General features: G+C 36.4%; 1 protein-coding gene across 1 annotated transcript in view; it reads right to left on the reverse strand.

Moving 5' to 3' along the window:
- The window catches only part of ADAMTS6 (ADAM metallopeptidase with thrombospondin type 1 motif 6), a 149,724-nt gene that overhangs the window by 114,440 nt on the left and 22,967 nt on the right, over positions 1-12,317 (reverse strand). The gene's annotated exons all lie outside the window — the stretch shown is intronic.

Here is a 12,317-nt window from a genome sequence, read left to right on the forward strand (position 1 = left end):
GTTCCTGATGAAGAGGTACTTGAACTCTACAGTGGTACACAGCACATCCCCCTGTACAAAATGAGTTACTGCTAGGGTGAGGGTCCATCACTTGAGCATTTTATGTATATTGGTTTTCTTCCTCCTACCACACTGCTGTTTTTAGGCATTGATTACTTCAGAACTCATGGCACTGCGTTTGAGTAGATGTATCTTTATAAGGATACATCTGATACTTTTAGAAATGTACAGGTGAAAGGAATGATCTGCAATGGAATTTTAAAAATCTGGAACAGTATATTCTGCATGGGGATCAAATCTATATTGTGCTAAATCAATAGGTGAATCAGAAGAAACTCTTCCTGATTACTGCTACAAGTAAAAAATAGTTACTTTGCTGCCATTAGAACACAGTATTTTTCTGCATTGTGCTATCACCAATGGCTAAAAATGGCACTTCATCCCAGGAACTTATTCCATTCTTTGCCATAGTTTTGAAACACTATAAATGTCTTGGCTTTTGCATAAGCACGTGATTGGATGATTAAGGACCGGTGATCTAAGACAGACATTTGCTCATGCAGCATTAAAAGACATGTTTTATTCACACTGTTGATAATGTTGTAAATGTTCACTTGTATTAGCTCAGACAATAAAAATACAGCTAGAAAAGTCCAAATAATCAGAAGGACAATGAGTTTCAAATCTAGAAATAAGTGAAAGATAAAGCATTAAATAATCCAGAAATACAGCTCACCTGTTGACAATAGGCCAATGTGGCAGCCACAGAAAACAATGGTGAGAGGAACTGAAATATAGCACATGGAAGAGCAAATCTATGCAAGACTTTGTAGTCATTTAAAAGTGTTTATGGTTTCACATTTAATTCTTTACAGTTACCCTATCATTCCTTCATATGCTGTTGCAAAGTAAATGTTTTGATAAGAATTTCAGTTCATTTTCAGAGTTATCTCAAGGTTTGTGTTTCAGCAATCATATTTTCAAGTGTTTACTTCACATAATAAAGACCGTGAAACACAGGTCTTTAGAAAACTATCAGTTAAGAAAATAACTGAGAAACACAGGTCGTAATTTGATTCTGAATAAACCATATATAAACAGACATCATTTCACAGAATCACAGAATGTCAGGGGTTGGAAAGGACCTCAAAAGATCGTCGAGTCCAATCCCCCTGCAGAGGAGGATCACCTCATGTAAGGTCATCCAAGCAGGTTTTCAATGTCTCCAGAGAAAGAGACTCCACAACCTTTCTGGGCAGCCTGTTCCAGTCCTCTGTCATCTTCCCAGTGAAAAAGCTTTTCCTTATGTTTATGTGGAACCTCCCACTCTCGACCCACTAACCACACTCCTTCTAAATCACCCCAGGATGCCATTGGCCCTTTTGGCCACAAGGCCACATTGCTGGCTTATGGTTATCCTTCTGTCCATCAGGACACCCAAGCCCCATTCCCCTGCACTGGTTTCCAACAGGTCAGTCCCCAGCCTATACTGGTACACAGGGTTGTTCTTTCCCAGATGTGAGACTCTACACTTGTCTTCGTTGTATTTCACTACATTTCTGTCCACCCAACCTGCCTAGGTCTTGCTGAATGGCAGCACAACCTATGGTGTGTCAGCCATGCCTTGCAGTTTTGTGCCATCAGCAAGCTTACTCTCTTTTCCCTTGTTGACGAATATATTGAATAGCACTGGTCTTTCATCAGATTTCTTACTCATTAAAACTCTATCAAGTTGAAGACAAGGGGGTTTGATTTCATTTGCGTTTGAAACAAAATTTTACCTGTTGTTTAGCAGATCTGATTTGAAAATCTGATTTGAAAATCAGTTTCAATACTAAGCACAGACTGTCAGGCCAGCAGAGCAATTACAAAATATTCAAGTATGGAATTTTAACTTTGGATTTTTTACATACCACCATCATCCAGTTCTGTTAGCATTTTAATAACCTTTAAAGCAACATTTCATCATATATTATGAAAGTGAAACTGCACACCTATAACCACAGGCATGAGCTACAACACGTTCCTTTACTTGGGACAATTCTGTAATATCCTCTGCTCCTGCCTATTCATTCACACCTGCTCTGGAAATTTTCCAGATATTTCCTTTCAAGTGCCCCTTTTTTGCTGTAAAATCACTTAAATGCAAGCAAGCAAGCATGCAAAAAGAAAAAAAAAATAATCTGTAAGTAATGCTAACGCCTTTGAAAAGCACTTTTAACACACTGAATACACTTAAAAATTAGACTGGCAGTTATCTGTGCATAATGGGTGTGAATTTAACACAAAGAGTACAACTTCAGAGAAAACATCACTAATTAAAAACCTTTGACATGCATGCACCTAACCTCATTAATTCACATTTTAAAGCTCAAAAGTATTTCCAAAAGTTATTAAGGAACATTGACAAACAGTGCTTACTGATGACTTTGCAAGACTATTTGCATAATTAAAATAAAAAGCTATGAACTCAAATTGACATGTCATCCAGATTCTACCAAAATAATGAGCATGCAGCCATTTACCTCAAAGCATAAATCACACCGTTTGTTAGGTCAGATTTTTGTAAACTAGCAGAATTTGAAAAATACTGAATAGTAAAATTAAATGGATATTAGGATGCCACTAATTTATAACCTGTCTCCTAATTAAAGGCACATTTTTAATGTATTCTTATACATAAGAATTTTTTTTTAATTGTAGCCATAAAATTGAGCTAAATAGTCCAGACTGATGTTTAAAACATGAAGAAAACACGAAAATGTACTATGTATTCATATGTGCCGAGAGACAGAATTTATGCAGCAGATTGCAGGTAAGATTCAAAATTGGTGAAAAGCCAGGCTAGAAATTGGCCTAGTATGTTTCTCTGGATTATTAAGAATGAGAAGCACAGCTACTTACTTCCACATGCATTATTCTGCCAGTCATTGTAAACTGTGAAAACAGTAACAGGCCTGATATTAGGATTCTACTTGGACTACTAAGAAAAGTATAACATTAGATATTTATAAACAACTCTGTGTTCTTTATTAAAAAAGGAAAATATGACATTTCAAATTACTAGAAAGCCCTTTCTCACATATCTGGCCAAGCAGTAACTAAATGTTTTAACAGATATCCCAACTATTACCACCAAACACTTCCTGGAAAAACTATCATTTGAATAGTTTTATGACCCTTTGTGCAACTCAGAAGGTAAATGCCTGAAGACAAAAAAAAAAAAGGGAAATAGAGCATACAAAAGTATTTTTCATCTACTTTTTTTCTTTTGTAGTAAGTGTAGTGTGTAAAAGGAAAAGTTTTATTTGAAAACTACAGAGGGCATTAATATACCATTACTATCAACAGCTAATGTAGTTTGGTATTTCCTTCGTTTACTCTAGTGCATTTTTACCTGTGAAAAGTTTCATTGCCTCATGTAGAGAAAAATTTCAACTAGGGGTGATAAGGAGCTGCACTGCCCCCATTATACTCTCAAGTTCTCTGGTTCAGGAAATCATTCCACTTAGTGAGCACATCTTAAGAGATGCTTGTGGGATTACACTCAAAATTGCTCTCTTCTCACTGAGATAGGAGAATGTTATTTGTCCTTTTACTCAATATTAAGTATGTCAATCTACCAAAAAAAAATCACAAACAACAAAGATAACAGCTTCCAGAAGCTTGAAGTCTCCATCCAAAGTATGAAAGACTGAGCTTTATCCCATGACATGGGTCACACTTCTGGATTTGGTATTAAATAAAATACATTTTGAAAACATTTTGTCCATCTAGAATGGAATAGGTGAACTGGGTATACCTTATACCTTTTCTACCCTTCTACCCTCAAGATTTCATAAACTAATATACATCTAACTGACCAACTGTAAACTAAGAGTCAACTAATGGCATCAGAAGTTTAACAGCCTTTTTATCGATTAGAAAACATTCCACTCACACAATATGCTTGTTAATTAGCTGCAAATCACTTTCTGGTTGACATTTGCCAGGCAATAAGCAACTTCTCAGATCTACATTCTAGCTGCTTTATTGTTCCAAGTGACCTCCCTCAAATTCCACAGAGTCTATTTGATTCCTTTCAGCTACAAAATCTAGGAATAAATTTGAGATTTGCACAAACCTCCTTTCTCTAAAACCTCCCACAAAAATTGCAGTCAGGATGGGAAACCCAAACATTTCTGGCCTTCTTCTGAGGTAACAAAATAAACCATGCATGCACATGTGTAACTTTCACAGAAAGGGTAATTATGTAATGTGCCAACCACTTCTATTAATTTCCAACCATCTAACGTGTTTCTCTATCACCTGTGTTATCTAATTTTACTTCCTACCATCATTTCACAGCCTATCACCTCTCAGCTCACAAAAAGATACACAGAAAATTGATGAGGGAAATCTTTGTGTATGTTTTTCCCCTACCTTTAGGGCTTGCAATTTTGGTACATAGACCTAGACCTGTATGTATCTAAAGCAAATCATCTACATAGAGACCTTGTATTGTTGTAATGGCTCAGTTGTTACGCTGCTTTTGTCAGCCACAAATTCTCCTTCATCATGATCAGGGTAGTCGTTTCAAAGAATATGCCTTAGGATAGTGAAGACTCACAAAATCATTTTGACACAAGAGTAAGAATACAAGAAATGTGGTACTGGTGCTATATTAAGCAACATATTGATTCTGTCCGGGGGTCAGTAGCAGGTCTCCAAAGAAGTGTGTAAGTAACATATATAGAAATACTGGTACAAATAGTCCTATTGTGCAAAGCACCATACAAACAACATCAAATACCTTACCACCCTCCATAAACTGTAGCAGAGTTCTAGTACATTTCAAGTTTGCTTAGCTTTTTTTCCAAATACACCATTTTTAACACGCAGATAAAATTTTTCACTTACACCTCTCAATTCCCTGAGGAAGGGAAAAAAAAAAAAGTATGAAGAATTTGTGTTGTTGTTTGGAAAGTGGGCACCTAGCATTTTAAATACCTGCAGAGAAAGACATCAAGGGCAACATACATATCTCAGCTTTTCAACTATTTCTCTCAGAAGACTAATCTTATAGACAGTCTCCAAGACACTAAGTTAATGGACAATCTTATGAATTTTGCACACAGAAGAAAAAAAGATAGGGAAAACCATGTCCTGTCATGGGCCACAATTCACTGCAAGGAAAGGCTGCATAAAAAACAATGGTGAAAACTGCCTAATGCACTAAAAGTCATGAAGATAAGAATGAAAGAGCTATAACTGGTATCAATTTTTTTTTTTTCAATCAGCGCTATATACATTAATGGAAGAAGAAACTACAGGATAAGGATTGGAGACAGGGCTTCATGGGAACAGAAACACTTTGGATGTCCAGAGTTATTGGCAAAGGCTAGGCAGTCGTCCTGACACAGAACATGAGAGTGACTTGTATAGATAAGAAACCTTTGTAACAAGAAGCCCAGAAAGTAAGTGGAAAAGTGCCTCGGGAAAGCAGCACAACAATCTTGGACCTGCAGGAGGAAAGAAATGCGCAGAGTCCTGGCTGGTCCTTCCTCACTACCAAATGCTTTGCCAATGCCACACTAGTATAGAACCTGATAGAAAAACGTTATTACAGAACAAAATTATATTATTAACCTCTATGAAATTGACATGCAATAGGACAGCTGTGCTCATAAAACACATTTCCTTTCAGGACTGCTATCAGGACAATGTGACTATCAGATCACCCCCAGCCGCCTAAAACTCCTTAATGTTATAAAAAAAAAAAAGAAAAAGGCATGATTGTGGTCAGCTTTACACAGGTACATAAAATGAAACAAGGAACTTTTTGCCCCTCTGAAGTACCTACAGCAATGCCAGAAACATACCAGCTCTTTATATTATGAGCCACAAGATTTACTGGAGCTTAGGATTGCTGCCATATGCATGTATTTATGCTTCCTTAGAAAAACTGGCAGCACTGGCCTGCACAGAGGATGCATATCTCACAGACAAATGAAAAAAAGCATACCTTGCCTGTAAGGGTGCAAGAATGAGGGAATCACCATCTGTGAAGCATTGTGAAGTTAATCTTGTACACATACAATAAAAAAACTCATTCTGTAAAAGTTCTTTCCTGGAGAGATTAGAAAAAATCACCAATAGTGTAAGAATGCTAATGCCTCCAATATGGGCTTCAGCACTATTGCTAGAGACATGTTGCATACTAATACTAGGGCTAATGCTAAGAGCAGCCACATCACACAGCTCAGCAATATACTTAGTTAATTACAAATACAGTGGTATTTGGCAAAAAACGCAAGAGTCTGTCAAGAAAGAACTCATTTACTATCCCACAAACACTGGCATGTACGCTTCCATTTAAACCCCATAGAAAAATCATACTCTCTGCAGCACTGAACCAAACCAATGTACAAATCAATAAAGGCTTAATCAATATAAACATCTTATGGTTCTGAATTTTTATTCAAGTAAATAAAGATTCCTCCAGCAGAGCACATCAGTTCAGTGTGCTGCAAACCATCGCTGAAGTAGTAGACCATTTGTAAAACTAACTCAAGTGGCCTCCAATCCAAATAAAAGTTTTTTGCATTTCAAGATAGAGACTCTAAGTCATTCATTCCAGAAGCTGTGTCAACATAAGTGCATCTCTAAATTACGTTACTATAAAATTACTGTAGCTGCATCAAAGAGATCTTAATACTTTTCTCAAGAAGGGCAGATTTAGTTTCCTTTTACTTAAAAAAAAAAAAACTCTCGGTATATGAAGCTATGAACAGGAGGTGCCATTTCATGAAAGAACTTTTGAGAATTACTATCTCTTTAAATGTATAAGGTTTCAAATGTTTCTCTGTTAAAAATATACATCTCTGAGTTTCTTTACAGATTCCCGCACATATAGGCTTCTCAACTTCCTCCTGAAACTATCCTCTCTCTACGGGCTGTTTGGTACAGCTTTTACTTGATGTGCTAACACACCAGGAGGCAAATTAACAGCTGTGAATCTTCCCTCCTAGCAGGAAAAGACTCATGCTTCAAAGTTTAGAAAGTCAGTCACAACTACAGTTTGGGAAGAAAACTATTTAGCACCCAGGCAAATCAAACTAACCGTCTTGAGCTACACAGAAAAGTAGCACTAAAGAATTCTCTGAGTATAAAAGAAGGGGGACAAAAAAGCATTTTTAAAAACTTTGGTGTCCCTTTCTCCACCTCTACTACAAAGGGTAACCTAGAATGCAGCCTTCTGGCCTCTACTGATCTATGCAGGTGCACAAGACAAGGAATAGTTTTGTTCATAATGTATATGCTTGCAAGTTCAGCAAGGCATTTGCTGAGGTATTCCATCATAGTCACAGAGTGGTTTGGGCTGGAAAGGACCTTCAAAGTTCATCTAGTCTAACCCACTCACCCTGACCCTGCAGTCAGCAGGGACATCTGCAACTAGAACAGGTCTCCTAGAGTCCCAGACAACCTGACCTGGAATTGTTCCAGGAATGGGTCCTCTCTGGCCAACTCAGGCCAGGGTGTCACTATCTTGGTAGAAAAAATTCTTACCTGTATCTCACTTATGATTCCTAGTATGATCAAGGGAAGGAAGTAATTGATTGAAATGGAAGGAAAACTGGCTAAGTATTCTTCAAAAATAAGTTTCAATATCATAATGTACATTGTGACCTCTGAAGTTTTGGTTTTTTAAAGTAAACTATGGAGCCTTTATTTCTTAGTTTCTGAAGAAACAAAAAGAGGAACAGGCAATCAATGAAGGTAAAAAAAAATAAACATCAATAAATAAACAAGAACTAACTTCAAAAAGGCAAACAGCTTCTTCTACACTAGGGGAGGGATGCACAAGCACAAATACACAGATATTCTCAAAACTCTTAAAATGATAAATCTGAGAACCTGACATACGAAAAAATGTTATTATCATTATCTGTGATGTAGGAGTACAGGAACCAAATGCAAAGATTACTTTTTGTCTACCAAAGACTTTAGATGAAAAAATCACTGACATTTTTCTCCTGGTTTCATTTATAATATGAAAGAACTTCAAGGATTCACTAGGTTTATCTAAAGTGAAAGTCACTTCATGAAACAAAGACATTGTTTTAACGGCATTACACTAATAAGTAAAATATATCTGCTTAGTATCTTACTTTTATCTGTGCCAAGAACACTATTTGGGCAATTACCAGATAAAACATTGAAAACTATGAGACATAAATACAATCTCTCATTAAAACAAAAATACAGATGGCATTTCAAAGAGTGAGGACTATACAAAAAAAAAAGTGTCATTGTTTCACAACATTAGCTCAGTCACAATCTTATCTTAAAGTAAGTTAACCACTTAAGACTCAGCAAAGACAAACAAAAGTTCTGTAAATTAATAAAAGAATGCAAAAACATTGTAATACACAAAGGAGTATTACCAGTGTCCTGAGTGACTGCTGTTCTTGTTATACAAAATCACCTAATATCTCAAGACTCTGTAATAAACCTTCTGTATAAGGCCTATTACCCAACCTTGGCTTCCCATTGTAAGAAGGTATGTAATTCTTAAAAATTTCAGGGATGCTCACAAGTTCACACTTCTGCTGACAACAGTATCAGGACATGTTCCTGCTATTTACCATTCAGTCCAGCATCATTAAATAAACTAAGCTGGTTTCAACATTCACTGTTAGCAAGTTGAAAATGGACATTATTTTAGTTAGAATGTTTGCACAAGTAGCATTTTCATCACTGCAGTTTTGCTCTCTGGATTGGGAATCACTCTTACTTGGAGCAGCCTCTTACATGGCTTATTTTTTATTATCAGTGAAAAAAATTTCTCCAATTTGCTACCCACTTAGTAAAATAAGCACTCTGCAGACTGCAAGGTGCCTGCATGACCACAACGAAGAAGTGCAATACACCAGGCACACTAACACTGAACTGAGGCAGCCTCTCATTCAAAGACCAGTGGCTTAGCAGGCACGGTAACAAAACCATGGAACTTAGTACATTAGCTTGGCACACCTCCATGCCTGTAAAGATACCTGGTTTTAGCATGCAGCTAGTTTATGTTACAAAAGTCTCCCTATATTGGTCTAGCAGACATCTTTGAGGAATCATGATGCACCTTAATACTGGAGGTTTTTTCCCAGATCAGAGAATGTAACCTTTGAGAGTATCATGGAGAAAAGCTGTGCACTGCTAATAAAAGCTGAGGTACTGTCTTAAATTTGCACAGATGAAGATAGTGACTCCTTTTCTTTAGAACTTTGTCCTGTATCTCAGATAAAGACTGTTATAATTGCAAACTTGAATTCTCACCTAGGACTGGGAGATATTTTCAAATATATCAATTACTCACTGGAAAACCTGGTTTTGATCAACACAAAACTATTCATAATGTTGAAGTGAAACTTTCCTACTTTACATAAAATAATAGTACACACAATGACCAAAAATGGCTGTCATGTCAAATTCAATGAAAATGTAATTATCCAGTACAAAGCAGGGCATCAGTGGGACAGATTCAACAAACTCTATTCAAAACACTATTACAACGGATACAAAAATAACTTAGTATTCAGCTGTATGGATTCGAACTCCTTCAGATAGAAGAAGTTAATACAGATCTCTCCAATACATTAGGAAATTATAGCACTGTAGGTATACCCTTTCACAGGATCACAGGATGTTAGGGGTTGGAAGGGACCTCCGGAGATCGAGTCCAACCCCCCCCACCAGAGCAGGACTATAGAACTAGCACAGGCCGCATAGGAATTCATCCAGATGGGTCTTGAAAGTCGCCAGAGAAGGAGACTCCACAACCTCCCTGGGGAGCCTGTGCCAGTGCTCTGTGACCCTCACAGTGAAGTTCCTCCTCATGTTGAGGTGGAACATCCTGTGCTGTAGTTTATATCCATTACCCCTTGTCCTATCACAGGGTATTACTGAGAAGAGCCTGTCCCCTCCCTCTTGACACCCAGCCCTTTATTTATTAAATAGCCCTTTTTATTTATTAAATCCCCTCTCAGTCTTCCCTTCTCCAGACTAAACAGCCTCTCCTCATAGGGCACATGCTCCAGTCCCTCAGTCATCCTCGTAGCCCTTAGTCGGACTCTCTCGAGTAGATCCCTGTTCCTCCTGAACTGGGAAGCCCAAAACTGGACACAGTATTCCAGGTGTGGTCTCACCAGTTTTAACTGTCTCGTCAGGTGAGAGAAACAAACTAGAATGCACTCAAGTGTGCTACCATTTCAGTAGGCTTCAAGTTAACGGATTTACATGCTTATGTTAATATAAATGTATTTTTATTCATTATACCTTAAAAAAGAAAAATCCATTCTTCACATATGTTGATACATTTCATTAGTAAGAGCCAGGATAGCTGGCAGTATCAGTAAAAGTCTGATTGATCTATTCAAATTGATTAGCATAGCTCTTGGGCTTATTTTTAGGAATTACAATTATTACAGTAAGTAAACAAATGCAAGCATTCTATAATGAAAGCACGTGTAACTGAACTTCTAAGTTCAGTGATATTTTACAAAGATAGGTATTACAAGCCCACAGACACTAGAGTGAGGCAATCTGTTGTCTTAAAATATAGTATACATATATATATATAAAAAATATAAAACATAAAATATAGTATAGGCTTAGAGGTATAAACTTCTTAGAAGTAAACTCAGAAGTTATTTCTATAATTTATGTTCATTTTAGAAGACAACACACACAAACTAAAGAAACTCTGCAGTATACTTATATAATTACTAAATCTCTGTAATAAAGAATAAAATAAGTCCTTAGCATGTACTGCTTCTTGCTGAAAAATAAATTAAATTAAAATAAAATAAAAGTAATTTTCAACACATAACATTAATGTGTTCTGGAAACCTGTTCCTTTTAAGACCTGCAAGTTAGCACTCACTTCAGCCTTCATCTGGAACATAAAACTGTTCATAACTATGTTGGGAACATCCTATCAGAAGAGGGAAGACAGTACAAAATATACAGTAATAAAAGTTATTAAAGCACAACAGTGAATGAAAATAAAGAACTGGGCTTTGCAGTGCCAGAGTAACAGTAAAAAGCCAACAAGTTACTCAGCTATGCAGCTTATGGATATATACTGGGGGGTTCAACCAATGCAAACACACCACCTACAGATTATGCTTTTTACTCACTGCCTAAATGGTACCAGTAAAAGCTTGATAGGTACAGCAGCTGTAAAGATGTATTTAATTTCACAGGTGAGCAGCCCTAGTGAGAGAATCACTAGGGAACTGTATGCAAAAAACTCAGAATAAACAAAGCCTTTGTGAAAAGTCAATATCTTAGAATGTAACTATTTTATTCTTAATGTCATTCCCCTTATTTTTATTAAAGATTTTAATACTTTTTTAAAACTTCTTAAAACACCTGTCCAAATCACTCTGTAATTTGATCATTCCAATTGTTACCATATAGTATTAATGAACACATGTAACTATATTTACAATATGAGTGCAAATACGCACAGAAGTGATTATTAGCTTTTGTTTCCTCTCAAAACAAAACTTGTTGCTTATACATATCAAAACCAAGTGAAACCCTCCATCCTCAAGAAAACACCTTTTACACAAAATTCCCAAAAACATCCATTATTTTGAGCACTACTCAAAAATTTTCTGTGGTGAACACAATTACACCACAAACAGGTCACATATGAGGCAGTAAAGAATCTGTCCTGGAAAGTAGAAGCTATAATAAAAACATCATTCCAATTTAGTGCTGGTGCACCTGCTTCTATTTAAACAAAACAGAAAAGAAGAGTGTCCTTAAACAATGGGGAAACTGGCCTCCTAATAAAGTACACTTTTCTTTCTCTAACTGATGAGGACCAACAGGAGTAAATTTACCAGGATTGCAACATTACAGTGCAAGTGTTATTGAATTTATCACATAATTGTGGAATAGAAGGAAACAAATGGGTTCACACACAGGCTTTTAAGCTGCCTATTAAAACTGTCAGTTCTCATCTTAATTAGGCATAATCAACCAAAACAGCTACAAAGTAGATTTTCATGTTCCCTGAAACTTTAAGAATCTGGTTTTCAGCAGAAGTACTATTACAGTAGTTGAGGTTCTAGCTTGAAAATTCTATTCAATTTCTATTAAATTCTAAATAAATTACATATGGTTAGAAAAACGTTTCCCAAACTACTTTCTCCATAATCTTATTAATTCTTTTCAATTGCAGAAGTATAAAATATTCAATGGGATACACATCTGTCATACCAGAATACTTTGCAATCATGAATTGACCATAACACCAGGAGCAAGTCATA

The sequence above is a fragment of the Indicator indicator genome, chromosome Z (assembly GCF_027791375.1).
Source record: "Indicator indicator isolate 239-I01 chromosome Z, UM_Iind_1.1, whole genome shotgun sequence".
NCBI classification, from domain to species: domain Eukaryota; kingdom Metazoa; phylum Chordata; class Aves; order Piciformes; family Indicatoridae; genus Indicator; species Indicator indicator.